Here is an 18387-nt window from a genome sequence, read left to right as displayed (position 1 = left end):
TGCAGTGGGGTGAGTCAGGGCGATGCTGATTTGGTGGCCATGCCACCAGGCTGGGCACCTGCACCCACCAAGGGTCTGCAGCAGGCTAGGGGAGGTGCCAGGGGTGCTGTGGGGCCTGAACTTTGGAGGGGGCAAGAGGAGCTGCCAGTCTCCACCTGGCTGCTGGTGGTTATTGGCCCTGGGAAGAGAAAGCATTGAGTATCAGCCCTGTCTGGCAAAAACTGTCATGCCTGGATGGGGTTGGGTTGGGCTTTTTACTTGGAGCACATCAAAACAGTTTGCTGTTTGTTCTCTTCAAACCCACAAACAGCCTTTGAAGAGCAGAAATGAAACCTTTTTTTTTTCCCCATCTGTTTTTTCCCCTCTTCTTTTGCATGTTTTTTTGCTGCCTTAAATATTGAACCTGTAGTTAAGACCCAGGAATAGAACATCAATGGCTTTGTGAAGTAGATGGACACTAAACCACAACGATGTCATGCACAACAGCCATGAGTTTTTAATGTGCTGATGACTTGGGGGGCTTTGAAGCATAGAATCACCTGGGTTGGAAGGGATCCCTAAAGGTCATCCAGTCCAACCCCCCTGCAGTGAGCAGGGACATGCTCAACCAGATCAGGTCACCCAGAGCCTTATTGAGCCTCACCCTGAATATCTCCTCAGCCACCTCCCTGGGCAACCTGTGCCAATGTCTCACCACCCTCACTGGAAAGAATGTCTTCCTCATGTCCAGTCTCAATCTCTCCTCTTCCAGCTCAAAGCCATTGCCCCTCATCCTATCACCACATGCCCTTGTAAGAAATCCCTCCCCAGCTCTCCTGGAGCCTCTTCAGGTACTGGAAGGCTGCTCTAAGGTCTCCCTGGAGCCTTCTCTTCCCCAGGCTGAACAGCCCCAACTCTGTCAGGCTGTCTCTATGAGGGAGATGCTCCAGCTCTCTGATCACCTTCACAAAATCATAGAATCAACAAGGTTGGAAAAAGACCTCAAAGATCATCAAGTCCAGCCTGTCACACAACACCTCATGACTACTAGACTATGGTACCAAGTGCCACATCCAATCCCCTCTTGAACACCTCCAGGGATGGGGACTCCACCACCTCCCTGGGCAGCACATTCCAATGGCTAACAACTCTCTCTGGGAAGAACTTTCTCCTCACCTCCAGCCTAAACCTCCCCTGGCACTGCTTGAGACTGTGTCCTCTTGTTCTGGTGCTGGTTGCCTGGGAGAAGAGACAAACCCCTACCTGGCTACAGCCTCCCTTCAGGTAGTTGTAGAGAGCAATGAGGTCTCCCCTGAGCCTCCTCTTCTCCAGGCTAAACAATCCCAGCTCCCTTCATGACCTCTCCTAGACCTGCTCCTGCAGTTCCATGTCCTCCTTGTGCTGGGGACACCAGAGCTGGATACAGTACTGTGTGTGGGGTCTCATGAGAACAGAGGGGAAGAATCACTTTGTGCTTGTACAGATGCCACCTTGCTCTCCTCCAAGTTTCTTTGGCTTGGTTCAGAAATGACTGTGCTGCAAACTCCTGACACCCTCACAAAGCACGTGGGCACCCAAGTGAATCGGGGTGGCTCCTGGCTTTGGAATCCTGGAACATTTTAATGCCCTCTGGTTGCATTGTTCTGTTTCCATGAAGGAAGCTTTTGGGTTCCTTGACATTTCCTTAGGGCAGAGAGATCTCTTAGATGTGCTATTCCTATGGCATTTAGGTGGCTTAGCAGGTGTGAACAAAAGGCTGTTAGTAAAACCTGCTGAGAGGGTTGTTTGCCAGTGTCTGGCTCCAGTGAACAAGCTGCTGAAGAACCAGGTTCCCCTGGTGCTTTGGAAAGAGCTGAAGCCCAGGTACACAGAGTCTAAACACCAGTGAAGGGTTGGGCTGACTGTGTGGATGAACAATAAGAACCTGGGGGTATTTTCTATGGTTTATCGAGCCATTTGGTACCATCTGGAGGCACAAAGGCCATCCCATTGATTCTAGTAGGGGTTGGAGGAGATTTTTAATAAGGAGGAGCTTCCAGGTGGTTGTGGCCTCTTGTGGTGGTTTGAGCCTTAAGGGGGACTTAAGAGCTCAGATGGGGGCAAGGCTGAGAATCCCTCCCCTGCTCCCCCCTCCTCTTTCCCAATAGAGAGGAAAAAGAAAGGGAAGGAGCAAATCCACCAAGAAATAATTTGGAGTCAGCTTGGAAGTAGAGAGGTAAAGAATTTTCATTAAACAATATACATGTAACAATAACAGGTAGGGTTCACAAGGGTGAGGAACAAGGGAGGATGGGGAAAGTGTATACAAAACCAGGCCTCTGGAGTCCTTTGAAGAAGTGTGGATGTAGCAGGGAGAGGACCAGGCCTGACCACCTGGCAGAGAAGCAGGAAGGCAGCTGCAGTAGCTCTCATCCAGGCAAGGCAGGAGCCAAAAGAGAGCTAATGGCTGCAGTGTCTTCCTTTTTATAGGCTTGCTGGACAGGGAGGGGGAGTGGAACAGGCCAACTCGGTTCCCCAGGGAGAAAACACCCTCCAGGGAAGGCAAAGCACTCACAAGCCCTCCCCCTCCTGCTTTCAGGGTGGCTGTAACCCATCACAGCCTCCTTTGCTGATAATGGCATTCTGAGTTGCAGGCACACAAAGGCCATTGACAGGCATTTGTCCAAAGTTTCTTCCAGAGTACTTGCTTTGCATACACCAGGAAACTACAGGAAACAAATCTCCAGAACTCCCTCTCCACCTCTTGGTGTGTTTGAGCAACCTGATCTTGTCAGAGGTATCCCTGCTCGCTGCAGGGGGGGTTGGACTTAGATGACCTTCAAGGGTGCCTGAAGCATTCTGTGATTAGCATTGTGTGGCCTTAAATCAAATCTCTTTAATTTTAGCACTGGGTATGAGTTGGACACTCAAGCCTCTGGAAGGTCCAAGTGCTGCCTAGGCAGGCAGCTCCCAGTAATGTAGGGTATTTGTTCAGCCACAGAGTGGACATGAGCTGAGATTTCTAAGCTCTGCACTGGGATGGACTCAAAATCTCAAGCTAAAAATTCTTATCCACTGGCAGGGGTTAATTAGCACTGCCTATCTTCAGCTAGCAAAATGAGTGGTTCCTAAGTGTTTATAAAACATTGTGAAGAGCAAGCAGAGAGCAAATGTGGTTTAATGGCCAGGGGGGTGTTGGGTTGATGGTTGGACTCGATCTTAGAGATCACAACAACCCCAGGCAGTGCTACAGCCTGGGGTCAGAGTGGCTGAGGAGCAGCCAGGCAGAGAGGGACCTGGGGGTAGTGGTTGACAGCAGCTGAACATGAGCCAGCAGTGTGCCCAGGTGGCCAAGAAGGCCAGTGGCATCCTGGCCTGCATCAAGAATAGCGTGGCCAGCAGGAGTAGGGAAGTCATTGTGCCCTGTGCTCAGCACTGGTTAGGCCACCCCTTGAGTCCTGTGTCCAGTTCTGGGCTCCTCAGTTTAGGAAAGATGTTGAGATGCTGGAAGGTGTCCAGACAAGGGCAACAAAGTTGGTGAGGGGTCTGGAGCACAGCCCTGTGAGGAGAGGCTGAGGGAGCTGGGGTTGCTTAGCCTGCAGAAGAGGAGGCTCAGGGGAGACCTTCTTGCTCTCTCCAACTCCCTGAAGAGAGGTTGTAGCCAGGTGGGGGTTGGTCTCTTCTCCCAGGCATCCAGCAGCAGAACAAGAGGACACAGTCTCAAGCTGTGCCAGGGGAGGTTTAGACTGGAGGTGAGGAGAAAGTTCTTCCCAGAAAGAGGAACTGGCCATTGGAATGTGCTGCCCAGGGAGGTGGTGGAGTCCTCATCCCTGGAGGTGTTCAAAAAAGGCTTGGATATGGCACTTGGAGCCATGGTTTAGTTGTCATGAGGTGTTGGGTGATAGGTTGGACTATACCTGGCTACAAGTCTCTCAAAGTCCTTCTTAACCTGAGGGGCCCAGAACTGGACACAGGACTCCAGGTGTGGCCTAACCAGTGCTGAGCATAGGGCACAAGGACTTCCCTGCTCCTGCTGGCCACACTCTTCCTGATGTACAGATCCATTGAAGATTTACACTGGGAAGAAGAATTACTTGAGCTCTCTTCAAACTACAAAAATAGAGTGTTTTGAAATATGTTTGGCACATCTTCAGTGCCTCTGTGACAGCTGGAGACATGTTGGGGAGAGCTTTTTGGGATTAATTTTGACTATCACTCTCCCTCTCTCTCTCTTTCTCTCTCCTTTTATGATTCCTTGAGTGGGACCTGCTTTAATTTATTTTTGAAGAGGCAATGTAGGTTTCTAGATGCTGTTAAAAGAACTCAAATAGTTATTTATGTATTTATTTTAGGAAGAAGTTGTTCCCCATGAGGGTGGTGAGAGACTGGCACAGGTCCCTCCCCATCTTCCTTGTAGCCCCCTTCAGGTACTGGAAGGCCACAACGAGGTCTCCTTGGAGCCTTCTTCTCTCCAGCCTGCACAACCCCAACTCCCTCAGTCTGTCCTCACAGCAGAGCAGCTCCAGCCCTCTGCTCATCTTCATGCCCCCCACCCCCCCACCCCGCTTTCTGTATCCACTTCTTCTTGTAGGCAGCCTTGCTCGATGGAACATATGTTATGATCCAGCCAAGGCTCTTTCACCTTGCCCTTCTCCACAAACCTCATTGAAATTATCCAGGGTTTCCAACAGCCTGTGAAGAAACATCCTGGGGCTCTCACTTTGGAGTTTAAGTCTTTCTGCCAGTCTTTCATCTCGCTTTCAGTTCGCTGCATCTACATTTATTTGACATTCGAGAGCATTTGTGACCCTTGGGCATCTCCTTCAATGTGTTCCCAGCACATGTTCTCCTGGGTGAAGCATACAGTGCAGCAGTTGGACCCTTCTCCTTCCCCTCACCATACTGTGAGAGACACCAAGCCACGGGGTGCTGAGAGCCTGGGGGTGGGGGGGTGCTCTACAGCATCCTGGACCTTCTGGTGCTGAGCATGTTGTGAGAGAGAGCGAGCATCCAGCACAAACAGAAAGATACAGCTCGGAAAGTGAAAGTCTGCAGCTCCCTGCACTTCTCTCTGAGGAATGCATTTACAATTGCTCTTGGAGAATTATGCCAACAAGTTCATTCAAACAGGCTCCCCACAGCTGGAGGATGAAATCTGGAATCTGCAAAGCCACCTCTCATGCCAAGGTCCGCTTTACAAACAACACACTTTGCTCACTTGCGGTTTTGGGCTCCCCAGTTCCAGAGGGACAGGGGTCTGCTGGAAAGAGCCCAACAGAGGGCTACCAGGGTGATGGAGGGACTGCAGCACTGCCCTATGAGGAGAGGCTGAGAGCCCTGGGGCTGTTTAGGCTGGAGAAGAGAAGACTGAGAGGGGATCTAATAAATGTGTATAAATATCTGAGGGCTGAGAGTCAGGAAGAAAGGGCATCATAGAATCACTAAGGTTGGAAAAGATCTCAGAGATCATCAAGACCAACCTGGCACCTAACACCTCCTGACTACTAAACCATGGCTCCAAGTGCCACATCCAATCCCCTCTTGAACACCTCCAGGGATGGGGACTCCACCATCTGAGAGAGTTGGGGTTGTGCAGTCTGGAGAGGAGAAGGTTCCCAGGAGACCTAATTGTGGCCTTGCAGTATCTGAAGGGGGCTCCAAGAAAGCTGGGGAGGGACTTTTGAGGGTATCAGGGAGTGATAGGACTGGGGGGGATGGAGCAAAACTAGAAATGGGGAGATTGAGATTGGATGTGAGGAAGAAGTTGTTCCCCATGAGGGTGGTGAGAGCCTGGCACAGGTTGCCCAGGGAGGGGGTGGAAGCCTCCTGCCTGGAGGTGTTTGCAGCCAGGCTGGAGGTGGCTGTGAGCAACCTGCTGCAGTGTGAGGTGTCCCTGGCCATGGCAGGGGGGCTGGAACTGGCTGATCCTTGAGGTCCCTTCCAACCCTAACAATCCTGTGATTCTATGCTCATGAGACTGTGATGAGTCTTTGCATGACCAAGATGGTGTTACTTAAAGTGAAGATGTGGGAAATGCAGGCTTGAATGTGTCTCTCATCAAAGGAGTTGTTATTCTCTTCTTTTCCCAGGGCTGTCTGCTAAGGAATTTTTTCACCTTGGCATGCTGGACTGCAAGCACAGATAACAACTGGCAGACTGTGTGTGTCCCAGCCCAATTTTGGCTCTTTTCTCCCAAGTGCTGCAGGATGTGGGGCTCTGAAGCTATTTCACTGATCAAACTGGATCGTGTTTTCAAGAGTCAGAATTCTTCTCAGCCTGCAACAATCCTCCTTGACAGTGGCTCCCTCAAGGCCATCATCAAGCAGTTAGATCTCTGAGTGCTTCCTGTTTCACCCCCCCCTGCCTCACCCAGCCCAGTCTCAAACGTTGCTTTTCTTGCTAAAAGTTTTCTTCTTCTAGGAAAAGAAAACCAAAACCAAACCATAACCATGGTCCAACCCCAAGCATCCAGGTGAAGCCTGCAAAGCAGCATTTGGCTCTCAGCTAACAGGGGAGCAGGGGCTGAGGTCATAGAATCACAGAATCAATAAGGTTGGTAAAGACCTCAGAGATCATCAAGTCCAACCTGGCACCCAACACCTCCTGACTACTAATCCATGGCTCCAAGTGCCACATCCAATCCCCTCTTGAACACCTCCAGGGCAGGGACTCCTCCAGTCTCTTCCTAAACATCTCCAGGGATGGTGCCTCCACCACCTCCCTGGGCAGCACATCCCAATGGCCAATCTCTCTTGCTGGGAAGAACTTTCTCCTCACCTCCAGCCTAAACCTCTCCTGGCACATCTTGAGACTGTGTCCTCTTGTTCTGGTGCTGCTTGCCTGGGCGAAGAGACCAACCCCCACCTGGCTGCAGCCTCCCTTCAGGGAGCTGGACCTCTGCCTACTGCAGTTCCCCACTGACTGCACCATCACAGTACCTGCTACCTGCAATCCACATCCCAACAGCTGACTTGGATTTAAGGACAGAGCCTGCTGCAGGCTGTGACTGACTGCTTGAAGGACCCTCTTCAGAAAAGAAAAGGCCTTTGTTCAGCAAGGCTATCATTTGGGGTAAACAAGTGCCTGAAAGGAAGGCACACTGAAGCATAAAAACAAAGCCCTGCACTTCTTCCCTTAGTTTTGTGTTTCTTTTAAGACATTTTAGAAAGCCTTTTGCCACAGCTAAAACCCACACAGCTCTTTTCTCACAGCTGCAATTACAGCTCATTGTCACACCAGCTGAACCAGCTCCTCTGGCTGAAGATGTATGAGAAGAACCTCCACTACATTGAATACTTTTATGCTCCATTTTTATCCTCATCCCAGAAGTTATCTGACCTATGACAACCACAGCTTCTGGGCTGAAGATAGTTTCAACTGGAGGTGCTCAAGGTGTTGAAGGCCAGGTTGGATGAGGCCTTGGGCAACCTCATCTAGTGGAAAGAGTGCCTGCTCATGGCTGGGGGCTTGGAACCTAAACCATTCTGTGAATCTGTTAGGGTTGGAAGGGACCTCAAGGAGCAGCCAGTTCCAACCCCCCTGCCATGGCCAGGGACACCTCACACTACAGCAGGTTGCTCACAGCCACCTCCAGCCTGGCTGCAAACACCTCCAGGCAGGAGGCTGCCACCACCTCCCTGGGCAGCCTGTGCCAGGCTCTCACCACCCTCATGGGGAACAACTTCTTCCTAACACCCAATCTCAATCTACCCATTTCTAGTTGTGCTCCATCCCCCCCAGTCCTATCACTCCCTGACACACTCAAAAGCCCCTCCCCAGCTTTTCTGTAGCCCTCTTCAGATACTGGAAGGCCACAAGAAGATCTCCTCAGAGCCTTCTCTTCTCCAGCCTGCACAACCCCAACTCCCTCAGTCTGTGCTCACAGCAGAGCAGCTCCAGCCCTCTGCTCCTCCTCGTGGCCCTTCTCTGGACACCTTCCAGCACCTCCAGATCCTTCCTGTCTATTACAAGCTCCAGAACTGGACACAGTATTCCAGGTAGGATTTCACCAGAGTGGAGCAGAGAGGCAGAATCCCCTCCCTTGCCCTGCTGGCCACACTTCTCTTGCTGCAGCCCAGGCTCTGCTTGGCTCTCTGGGCTACAAGTGCTCCCTGCTGGCTCCTGCTGAGCTTCCCCTCCCCCAGCATCCCCAAGTTCTTTTCTTCAGGGCTGCTCTCAAGTCAGTCCCTGCCCAGCCTGTATCAGTGCTTGGGATTGCCCTGACCCAGCTGCAGGACCTTGCCCTTGGTCTTGCTGAACCTCATGAGGCTGTCATGGGCTCAGCTCTGCAGCCTGTCCAGGTCCCTCTGGATGGATCCTTCCCTCCAGCTGTTTGCTGCACCACACAGCTTGGTGTCAGCAGCAAACCTGCTGAGAGAGCACTCAATGCCTCTGTCCATGCTGCCAACAAAGACATTGAACAAGCCTGGTCCCAGTGCTGATCCCTGAGGGCCTCCACTCATCACTGGCCTCCATTTGGAGGAGTACCCTCAACCACTTCTCATAGAGGTGCTCCAGCCCTTGGCTCATCTTTGTGGCCCTGTAAAGATGCTATAGTATAGAAAAGAATAGAATTAACCAGGTTGGAAAACACCTTAGAGATCATCAAGTCCAATCTATCACCCAGCACCATCTAATCTACTAAACCATGGCACCAAGGGCCTCATCCAGTCTCTTCCTAAACATCTCCAGTAATGGTGACTCCACCACCTCCCTGGGCAGCACATTCCAATGGCCAATCTCTCTTTCTATGAAGAACTTCTTCCTAACATCCAGCCTAAACTTCCCCTGGCACAGCTTGAGACTGTGTCCTCTTGTTCTGCTGCTGGGTGCCTGGGAGAAGAGACCAACCCCCACCTGGCTACCACCTCCTTTCAGGGAGCTGTAGAGAGCAAGAAGGTCTCCCCTGAGCCTCCTCTTCTGCAGGCTAAGCAACCCCAGCTCCCTCAGCCTCTCCTCACAGGGCTGTGCTCCAGACCCCTCCCCAGCTTTGCTGCTATATTCCACAGGCACTCCAATTTCTGGTTGCACCTCTACTGTCCAGAGAGCAATAAGAAGAAGGTAACTTCCATCAGAGCATCAGCACTTGGCAGAACCGTGTCTCTGCAGCTACTGTTCTACAACAGATTAGCTACAGAGGAGGGAGAGCAAAGTTTTGCACCGTGAAATGGGCAAAGCTCACCCTGGTGTGCACCTGGCAGGGAAACAGATGCAGATCAGCACAATCTGGAGCCACTCTCTGGTGCCAGATGCCATTTTTTGTGCTCATTCCCAAAAGGCTCCAGGGGATTCTTAGGCTTGCAGGAAGATCAGCTTTTAGTTCTGTGTCCAGATGAAAGGATTTGTGCCTTTTTCCCCCCTTTTTTTTCCTTTTTAAACAAGACTGAAGACTTCAGTTTTGAATATCTAGTATTTTTTTCCCCTGCTTGCTTGGTGAGATCTGGGGGGGGGGTGTGTGTGGAAATCTCTTGAGCACAAGGGGATTTCAAATTCATCTTGCTGTAATTTGTGAAGTCAGGACTGGTTTGGTTTGGGTTTTTGTTCTCTTTCCCTCTTTTGATCCAGATGGAAGCTAGGAGGGGCTACAAAAGCCTTTTGAAAGCAAGCTTTTGTATCTCGACAGGGCACAGAAACATCTGTTCTTTGTTGGCCAAGACACTGTTAATAAACATTATTATTAGGTAAGCATCCCAGTGTGCCTGTCATCACACATGTCAATCTCTGCATAAATTAGGGCTCCACACTCAACAGCAGGGAAAGAATTCAGTCCTGGGAAGCGTGAGCCAAAAGAACCTTTCTGCCTGTCAGCCCCCCCCATCCCCCCCCATCAGTCTCTGCCTGAAAGAAAAAGCATCACAGAATCACAGAACCACAGAATCACCAAGGTTGGAAGAGACCTCAAAGATCATTGAGTCCAACCTGGCACCACAGAGCTCATGACTAAACCATGGCACCAAGTGCCACATCCAATCCCCTCTTGAACACCTCCAGGGACGGGGACTCCACCACCTCCCTGGGCAGCACATTCCAATGGCTAACAACTCTCTCTGGGAAGAACTTTCTCCTCACCTCCAGCCTGAACCTCCCCTGGCACAGCTTGAGACTGTGTCCTCTTGTTCTGGTGCTGCTTGCCTGGGAGAAGAGGCCAACTCCCACCTGGCTACAACCTCCCTTCAGGGAGTTGGAGAGAGCAAGAAGGTCTCCCCTGAGCCTCCTCTTCTGCAGGCTAAGCAACCCCAGCTCCCTCAGCCTCTCCTCACAGGGCTTACAGAAAGGCCCCAGAGGGACTCTTCATAAGGGTGTCCAGGAACAGGACAAGGGGGAATGGTTTTAGCTTGAAGGAGAGTAGGTTTAGACAGGATCTTAGGAAGAAGTTCTTCATTATGAGAGCAGTGAGACTCTGGAATGGGCTGCACAGGGAGCTTGTGGATGCCTCCTGCCTGGGGCTGTTCAGGCCATGTCAGATGAGGCCATGAGCAGCCTGGGCTAGTTGAGAGGTGTCCCTGCCCACAGCAGGGAGGCTGGAGTAGATGATCTCTGAAGTCTCTTCTAATCTAAACCATTCTATGTTGTCAGCATCCCAAATTTTGCTCAAACAAAATCTCTAGTAAAAAAACCAAACCAAACCAACCCCAAGCCCCCAAAGCAACAAAAAGCATTAAACAACAACCACCAACCCCCACCCCCCCACTCCCCCTCCACCCCCAAACCACCCCAACACCCAAATAACCCAAGTCAGACCCAAAGACAAGATGTTGCTGCAAAAAAAAAACAAGTTGAAGGGAAGTGGCTGGGGCTAAAACTCTGCTTGTTGACTAAACCTCTCCATGTCCTGAGTGTCTCATCCTCAGCACACAGGAGCTGCTCCTAGCAGCTTAGGACTGTTCACAGCTGCCCTTGGCCTTTCTGCATCTGCAGAGGTTACAAGAACTTTGACTGTTTAAGAAAGGAAAAGCAGCAGCAATAAACCACCACAAAGGTTCTTTGTGAGATTAGGATCACTTACCTCCATTCAGACCTCTACATGACACAGGAAAGTACAGCAGAAAATGAGTTACTTTTCTGTTTGGTACAGAGCAGGGCACTATAAAAGCAGCTTTTAGATTGATTTCAGGATCCCAGGGTTTCTTCTGACACAGCAGCAGAATAAAGCCTAAGAGAGGCCCTTTATGAAGTCGTTTGGCACTCCAGGTGGCCTGGCCATGCAATGATTCTGCAGCCTTTTTTTTTTCCCAGGCTCCCTCTTCCTTGTCCTTTAAGATCTCAGCTCACATTGGAGGCTCCATGACACAGCACTTTCCTACCATTGCTGCTCCAGCTTGCTTCTCACAGCCTTGGGTTTGGAAATGGTCAGCCCATTGGGAAATGGTCAGCCCATTGGGAAATGGTTAGCCCATTTGGAAGAGCACACTCCTGCACCAGCTTCTGCTTTCCTCTTCCTCTCAGGGCTGTTGTGCACCTTGGGCAAGGCAAGGACACACACACACACACACACAAACTACATAGTTCCCTTAGCTGAGTGCCCTCCTGAATGAAACAAATCCCAGTCACTGCTTGCATATGCTGAGGACATTAAGCTTTTCAAACTCATGCCTCTGTTTCCCAGGAAGGCAAAGCCTCCTTCAGAGCTGTTGTTTCCTGAGGGCAGCACTTACCCAGCAAGCAGGAAATGTGCATTCTAGGATCTCACCCACCACCTGGGCTTGGATCTCTCAGGACCTGCATGAAAGCTCAAACTCTGGGCCTCTTCTGCTGGAGCTGGGTCACTATCATAGAATCACAGACTCCATCTGGCTGGGGGAGACCTCAAATATCCTCCAGTCCAACCCTCAAGCCAGCACTGAAGGGTTGACACTAAACCATGTCCCCAAGTGCCAGATCCACGCTGCTTGAACACCCCCCAGGGATGGTGACTCCAGCACCGCCCTGAGCAGACCATTCCAATGTTTGAGAGCCCCTTTCAGTGAAGAAATAGTTCCTAACATCCAGCCTGACCCTCCCCTGGTGCAGCTTGGAACCATATGAATCATAGAATGGTCCAGGCCGGAAGGGACCTCCAAAGGTCACCCAGTCCAACCTCCCCACAGACAGCAGGGACATCCCCGGCCAGACCAGGCTGCCCAGAGCAGGGAAGGTAGATGCAGAGGGCTTCATAAAGAACCCCAAATCCTTCTCTCCTTACAGGGTACTGAGGTTTACCTGCTTTTGTTTTAGCAAACTTGACAGTGCTTTAGACCCTTCCAAGGATTTAAGGTGCCTGGTGTGATCCTTCAGTGTTGGATCCCAAGCTCTGGCTTTTCAGGGAAAATTCAGACCTCATCCTCCTTGGTTACTGTTCTACAGGGCATGAACCAAAACCATGAAAGCAACACTCACAAGCAGCTATGGAGATGAAGATGTTGGAGTCATCACCATTTTAGAGCTCTATTGCTTAGAAGGATGCCTTCAACCACAGGCAGCTTGTACCTTCCTTTGGTTCCCTTCATTATGTGACATGAAAGCAGTTTCACCTTCATGCCTGTCGTGCCTCTTCTTTGCATTCCAGCTTGGTGCCCATATTTACTGTGTTGGTCCAGCCCTCATGTTCTGCTCATGAGGAAAGCAGAGCCTGTGTGGGCCCAGGCTGCAGCTGCTTGACCAGGTCTGTGCTAACATTCCAGCAAGGCCGGCAGCCAGAACAAGTACTTTGAGTAGGAATCTTGCAGCCTGTGGACTGTTGCAGGGCTGGGGCTGATGACACATCACAGTACTGGTGCTGATGACACATCACAGTAGTGGTGCTGGTGGCTTTTTGCTGCCTCAGGGAGGAAAACATTTCCTTCTTCAAGCCCCCAAGGTCAGGAATACTTCTGTCCCCTCACTGCACACTGCACCTTGTGAGAAATCTCTGTTCTGTCTCTGGGGCAGGGTCTCAAAGCCCACCCACTCTCTTCTGCCTTGCACAGGTTTAAGGGAAGGATACTGGAGCAACATCAGCCCAGGGGAACAGAGCTGCTGATCTCACAAAGCAAAACTGGCATTTGCTGCCACTGGGTCAGATAAGAGAGGGGGAAGAGCTGCCCCAAGGAAAGCAAACTGTCTCTTCCTGATTTTATACCAATATATTACACTAATATTTTATACTAACATTGCCCAAGAGAACCCCAAGAGATACCATGCCTGCAGAATGCTGTTTCTGATCTGCTTCTTACACACCATATTCCCTCTGCACACTGTTTCCTGACCTTGCAAGAAAGACTCTCCCACAAGGTTTTCAATCACAAGCAATTGCCAAGGCTCATCAGATCACCTCAGTCAGCTGCAGGCACAGCACTGACATGACTCCCAGAGCAGCTGAACAGCACAGGCAGAGTTCCCATCTGCACAGCAACCACTGGCACCTATCACACTTCCTGCCTGATGGACTCCTGTGTAGGCACAGCGAGCCAGGATTCAGACTGGCATTTACAGCAGGGATGCTCACAGGGCAAACTGGACACAAAGATCTTATAGAATGGCCTGAGTTGGAAGGGACCTCCAAAGCTCACCCAGTCCAACCCCCTCTGCAGTCAGCAGGGACCTCCCCAACTAGATCAGGCTGCCCAGATTCCTGTTGACCCTCACCTTGAATATCTCCAGGGATGGAGCCTCAACCACCTCCCTGGGCAGCCTGGTGTAGAGAGCAAGAAGGTCTCCCCTGAGCCTCCTCTTCTCCAGGCTGAACAACCCCAGCTCCCTCAGCCTCTCCTCACAGGGCTTGCTCTCGAGGCCTCTCCCCAGCCTTGTTGCCCTACTCTGGACACATTCAAGAGTCTCAATGTCCTCAATGACTCAGGGCAAGATGACATGGAGCCTTCCAAATACTCCCTGAAACACTGAGGTGAAAACCAGCACTGTGCAATGATTCTGCAGCTTTTTTTTTCTTAGGCTCCCCCTTCCTTGTCCTTTAAGATCTCAGCTCACATTGGAGGCTCCATGACACAGCACTTTCCTACCATTGCTGCTCCAGCTTGCTTCTCACAGCCTTGGGTTTGGAAATGGTCAGCCCATTGGGAAATGGTTAGCCCATTTGGAAGAGCACACTCCTGCAGCAGCTTCTGCTTTCCTCTTCCTCTCAGGGCTGTTGTGCACCTTGGGCAAGGCAAGGACACACACACAAACTACATAGTTCCCTTAGCTGAGTGCCCTCCTGAATGAAACAAATCCCAGTCACTGCTTGCATATGCTGAGGACATTAAGCTTTTCAAGCTCATGCCTCTGTTTCCCAGGAAGGCAAAGCCTCCTTCAGAGCTGTTGTTTCCTGATGGCAGCACTTACCCAGCAAGCAGGAAATGTGCATTCTAGGATCTCACCCAGCACCTGGGCTTGGATCTCTCAGGACCTGCATGAAAGCTCAAACTCTGGGTCTCTTCTGCTGGAGCTGGGTCACTATCATAGAATCACAGACTCCATCTGGCTGGGGGAGACCTCAAATATCCTCCAGTCCAACCCTCAAGCCAGCACTGAAGGGTCGACACTAAAGCATGTCCTCAAGTGCCAGGTCCACGCTGCTTGAACACCCCCAGGGACAGGGGTGAAAACCAGCACTGTTTTGAGTGTCTTCCCAGGATCACAGCTCACAGCATGTTAGGAGTTGGATGGGACCCGAAGAGATCATCAAGTCCAAGCCCCCTGCCAGAGCAGGAGCATAGAACCCAGCACAGGTCACACAGGAACACATCCAGACAGGGCTGGGAAGGCTCCAGAGGAGACTCCACAACCTCTCCGGGCAGCCTGCTCCAGGGCTCTGTGACCTGCACAAAGTTCTTCCTCATGTTGAGGTGGAACCTTCTGTGCTGCAGCTTCCACCCATTGCCCCTTGTCCTATCACAGGATGCCAGTGAGCAGAGCCTGCCCCTGTCCCTTCTTGACCCCCAGCCCTCAGATATTGATAGGCATCGATCAGATTCCCCTCTCAGTCTTCTCCTCTCCAGACTAACCAGCCCCAGGGCTCTCAGCCTCTCCTCATCCAAACATCTGGGTCTGCTGGCCAAGAACGACTCCTCAACAAGGAGAGCAATGCAGAGGGCATCGAAATAGGAATTCACCTAAAGTAATCTTTAAATAAAAGTTTAATTCACTCTTACTTTACAGATTATTTAAAAGCACCTTATCATTTTACTGTCAGTTCTAGAAACAAAACCAAACCGAAACAAAAACCAAACCAAGAAGAAGACCAACAAGAGACTGGAACCATCACAGCTGGCAAGGTGTAGGAAACCTCAGGAGCGAATGGACAGGAGCTCAGCCCAAGCGCCGCCACCACCTTGTACAAACTCCACTCGGCATCTGGCACCGGTTTATTCAAGGCTTGCTTCCTTGGAAGCCAAGCTTACATGGCTGTAAACACCAAAAGAAACATTGCTTCATTTTACAGTGTGCTGAGCAAACCCTCCTGCTGCTGCTGCTGCTGGTGGTTTCATTGTGTGCCCTCTGTCTGGCAGCTCTCCTGCTGACCTGGGCTTCGGCGCTCCGCTCAAGCCATCGGTTCCCTTCCGACGTGAACGACGCTGACAGGACTGTGCCAGCCACAGCCAAGGCCATTTCGATGTGTGCCTCGCCTTGTGGCGTGTGCCCTTCCTTACAGAGCTTCTTTGTGGGTTTTGATCGGTACAGAACTGATGCAACTGGGGAAAAACTCAGGGAAATGCTGTGATTTGTTGAGGGGGGAGGGCCTGCAGTCCAAGACCCTTCCATGGGGCAGAGCTGCTTACACCGGGCTGCAATCACAAGCATGTACACAGCAAACAGCAACCCCCAGACCCACTCTACCAATGCTTCTCGGCCTGGGCATGAAAGGGAAGTCTCCTGCTCACACTGAAACATACAAAAACTCAACTACAAAAAAATTGCTTACACTTGATTTCAGCCCAAAAAAAGAGATCATTCTTCTTTGCTTCCTTTTGTGTGGTTCCTTCTTTTGTCTTCCAGCCATCAACAACCTCTCCCCACCCCCCCAAAAAAAAGTAATGCAAGTAAACAATAAATACACTGTGCTTTCTCCATATAGACATATTTACACTTGAGTCTTTGGCTTCTGGTTTTAAGTTTTCTTTATAAAGGTCTTTTTGTTGCTTTTTTTTTGTTTTTTCTTCTCTCTGTGATCCAGCCATCATTGCACAGCAAACCAAAAAATAAGCCAGGTTCTTTTAACTATATATAGAATATATATATATATATATATATATATTTATATGCAACACTGGGAGAAAGGAGGGAACCCCACTAGCATTTTGCACTCTCCTTGTACTTGAATACAGCAAAGAATGGAACCTTGCTAGCATTTTGCTCTCTTATAGTACTTGAACAGAGCAAAGGATGGAGCCTTGCTACCATTTTACACTCTTAATGTACTTGAACAGAGCAAAGGATGGAACCTTGCTAGCATTTTGCACTCTTACTGTATCAAAGGATGGAACCTTGCTAGCATTTTGCTCTCTTATAGTACTTGAACAGAGCAAAGGATGGAGCCTTGCTACCATTTTACACTCTTAATGTACTTGAACAGAGCAAAGGATGGAACCTTGCTAGCATTTTGCACTCTTACTGTATCAAAGGATGGAACCTTGCTAGCATTTTGCTCTCTTATAGTACTTGAACAGAGCAAAGGATGGAGCCTTGCTACCATTTTACACTCTTAATGTACTTGAACAGAGCAAAGGATGGAACCTTGCTAGCATTTTGCACTCTTATTGTATCAAAGGATGGAATCTTGCTAGCATTTTGCACTCTTATTGTATCAAAGGATGGAACCTTGCTAGCATTTTGCTCTCTTATAGTACTTGAACACAGCAAAGGATGGAATCTCCCCAGTAATTTACACTCTTATTGTACTTGAACACAGCAAAGGATGGAACCTTGCTACCATTTTACACTCTTAATGTACTTGAACAGAGCAAAGGATGGAACCTTGCAAGCATTTTGCTCTCTTACTGTACTTGAACACAGCAAAGGATGGAATCTTGCTAGCATTTTGCACTCTTATTGTATCAAAGGATGGAACCTTGCTAGCATTTTGCTCTCTTATAGTACTTGAACACAGCAAAGGATGGAATCTCCCCAGTAATTTACACTCTCATTGTACTTGAACACAGCAAAGGATGGAACCTTGCTACCATTTTACACTCTTAATGTACTTGAACAGAGCAAAGGATGGAACCTTGCAAGCATTTTGCTCTCTTATTGTACTTGAACACAGCAAAGGATGGAGTCTTGCTAGCATTTTGCACTCTTGTTGTATCGAAGGATGGAACCTTGCTAGCATTTTGCTCTCTTACTGAACTTGAACAGAGCAAAGGATGGAACCTCACTCCCATTTTATACTCTTAAGGTACTTGAACAGAGCAAAGGATGGAGCCTTGCTAACATTTTGCTCTCTTACTGAACTTGAACAGAGCAAAGGATGGAACCTCACTACCATTCCACACTCTTATTGTACTTGAACAGAGCAAAGGATGGAACCTCCCTAGCATTTTACACTCTTGCTGTACCAAAGGATAGACCTCCCAAGCATTTTACACTCTTACTGTACTTGAACAGAGAAAAGAATGAACCTTGCTAGCATTTTGCTCTCTTACTGTACCTGAACAGAGCAAAGGATGGAAGCTCACTAGCATTTTACACTCTTAATGTACCAAAGGATGGAACCTTGCTAGCATTTTGCACTCTTATTGTACTTGAACAGGGCAAAGGATGGAACCTTGCTAGTGTTTTACACTCTTACTGTACCAAAGGATAGAACCTCCCTAGCATTTACACTCTTACTGTACTTGAACAGAGAAAAGGATGAACCTTGCTAGCATTTTGCTCTCTTACTGTACCTGAACAGAGCAAAGGATGGAAGCTCACTAGCATTTTACACTCTTAATGTACCAAAGGATAGAACCTCCCTAGCATTTGACACTCTTATAGTACTTGAACAGAGAAAAGGATGAACCTTGCTACCATTTTGCACTCTTACAGCAGTTGAACAGAGCAAAGGATGGAACCTTGCTAGCACTTTGCTCTCTTATAGTACTTGAACAGAGCAAAGGATGGAATCTCCCCAGCATTTTACACTCTTATTGTACTTGAACAGAGCAAAGGATGGAACCTTGCTAGCATTTTGCTCTCTTACTGTACTTGAACAGAGCAAAGGATAGAAGCTCACTAGCATTTTACACTCTTACAGTACTTGAACAGAGAAAAGGATGAACCTTGCTACCATTTTGCACTCTTACAGCAGTTGAACAGAGCAAAGGATGGAACCTTGCTAGCATTTAGCTCTCTTACAGTACTTGAACAGAGCAAAGGATGGAACCTTGCTAGCACTTTGCTCTCTTATAGTACTTGAACAGAGCAAAGGATTGAATCTCCCCAGCATTTTATACTCTTATAGTACTCGAACAGAGCAAAGGATGGAACCTCACTCCC

Source organism: Dryobates pubescens, chromosome 28 (assembly GCF_014839835.1).
Source record: "Dryobates pubescens isolate bDryPub1 chromosome 28, bDryPub1.pri, whole genome shotgun sequence".
NCBI lineage: Eukaryota > Metazoa > Chordata > Aves > Piciformes > Picidae > Dryobates > Dryobates pubescens.
Note: the sequence above shows the minus strand (reverse complement) of the source record.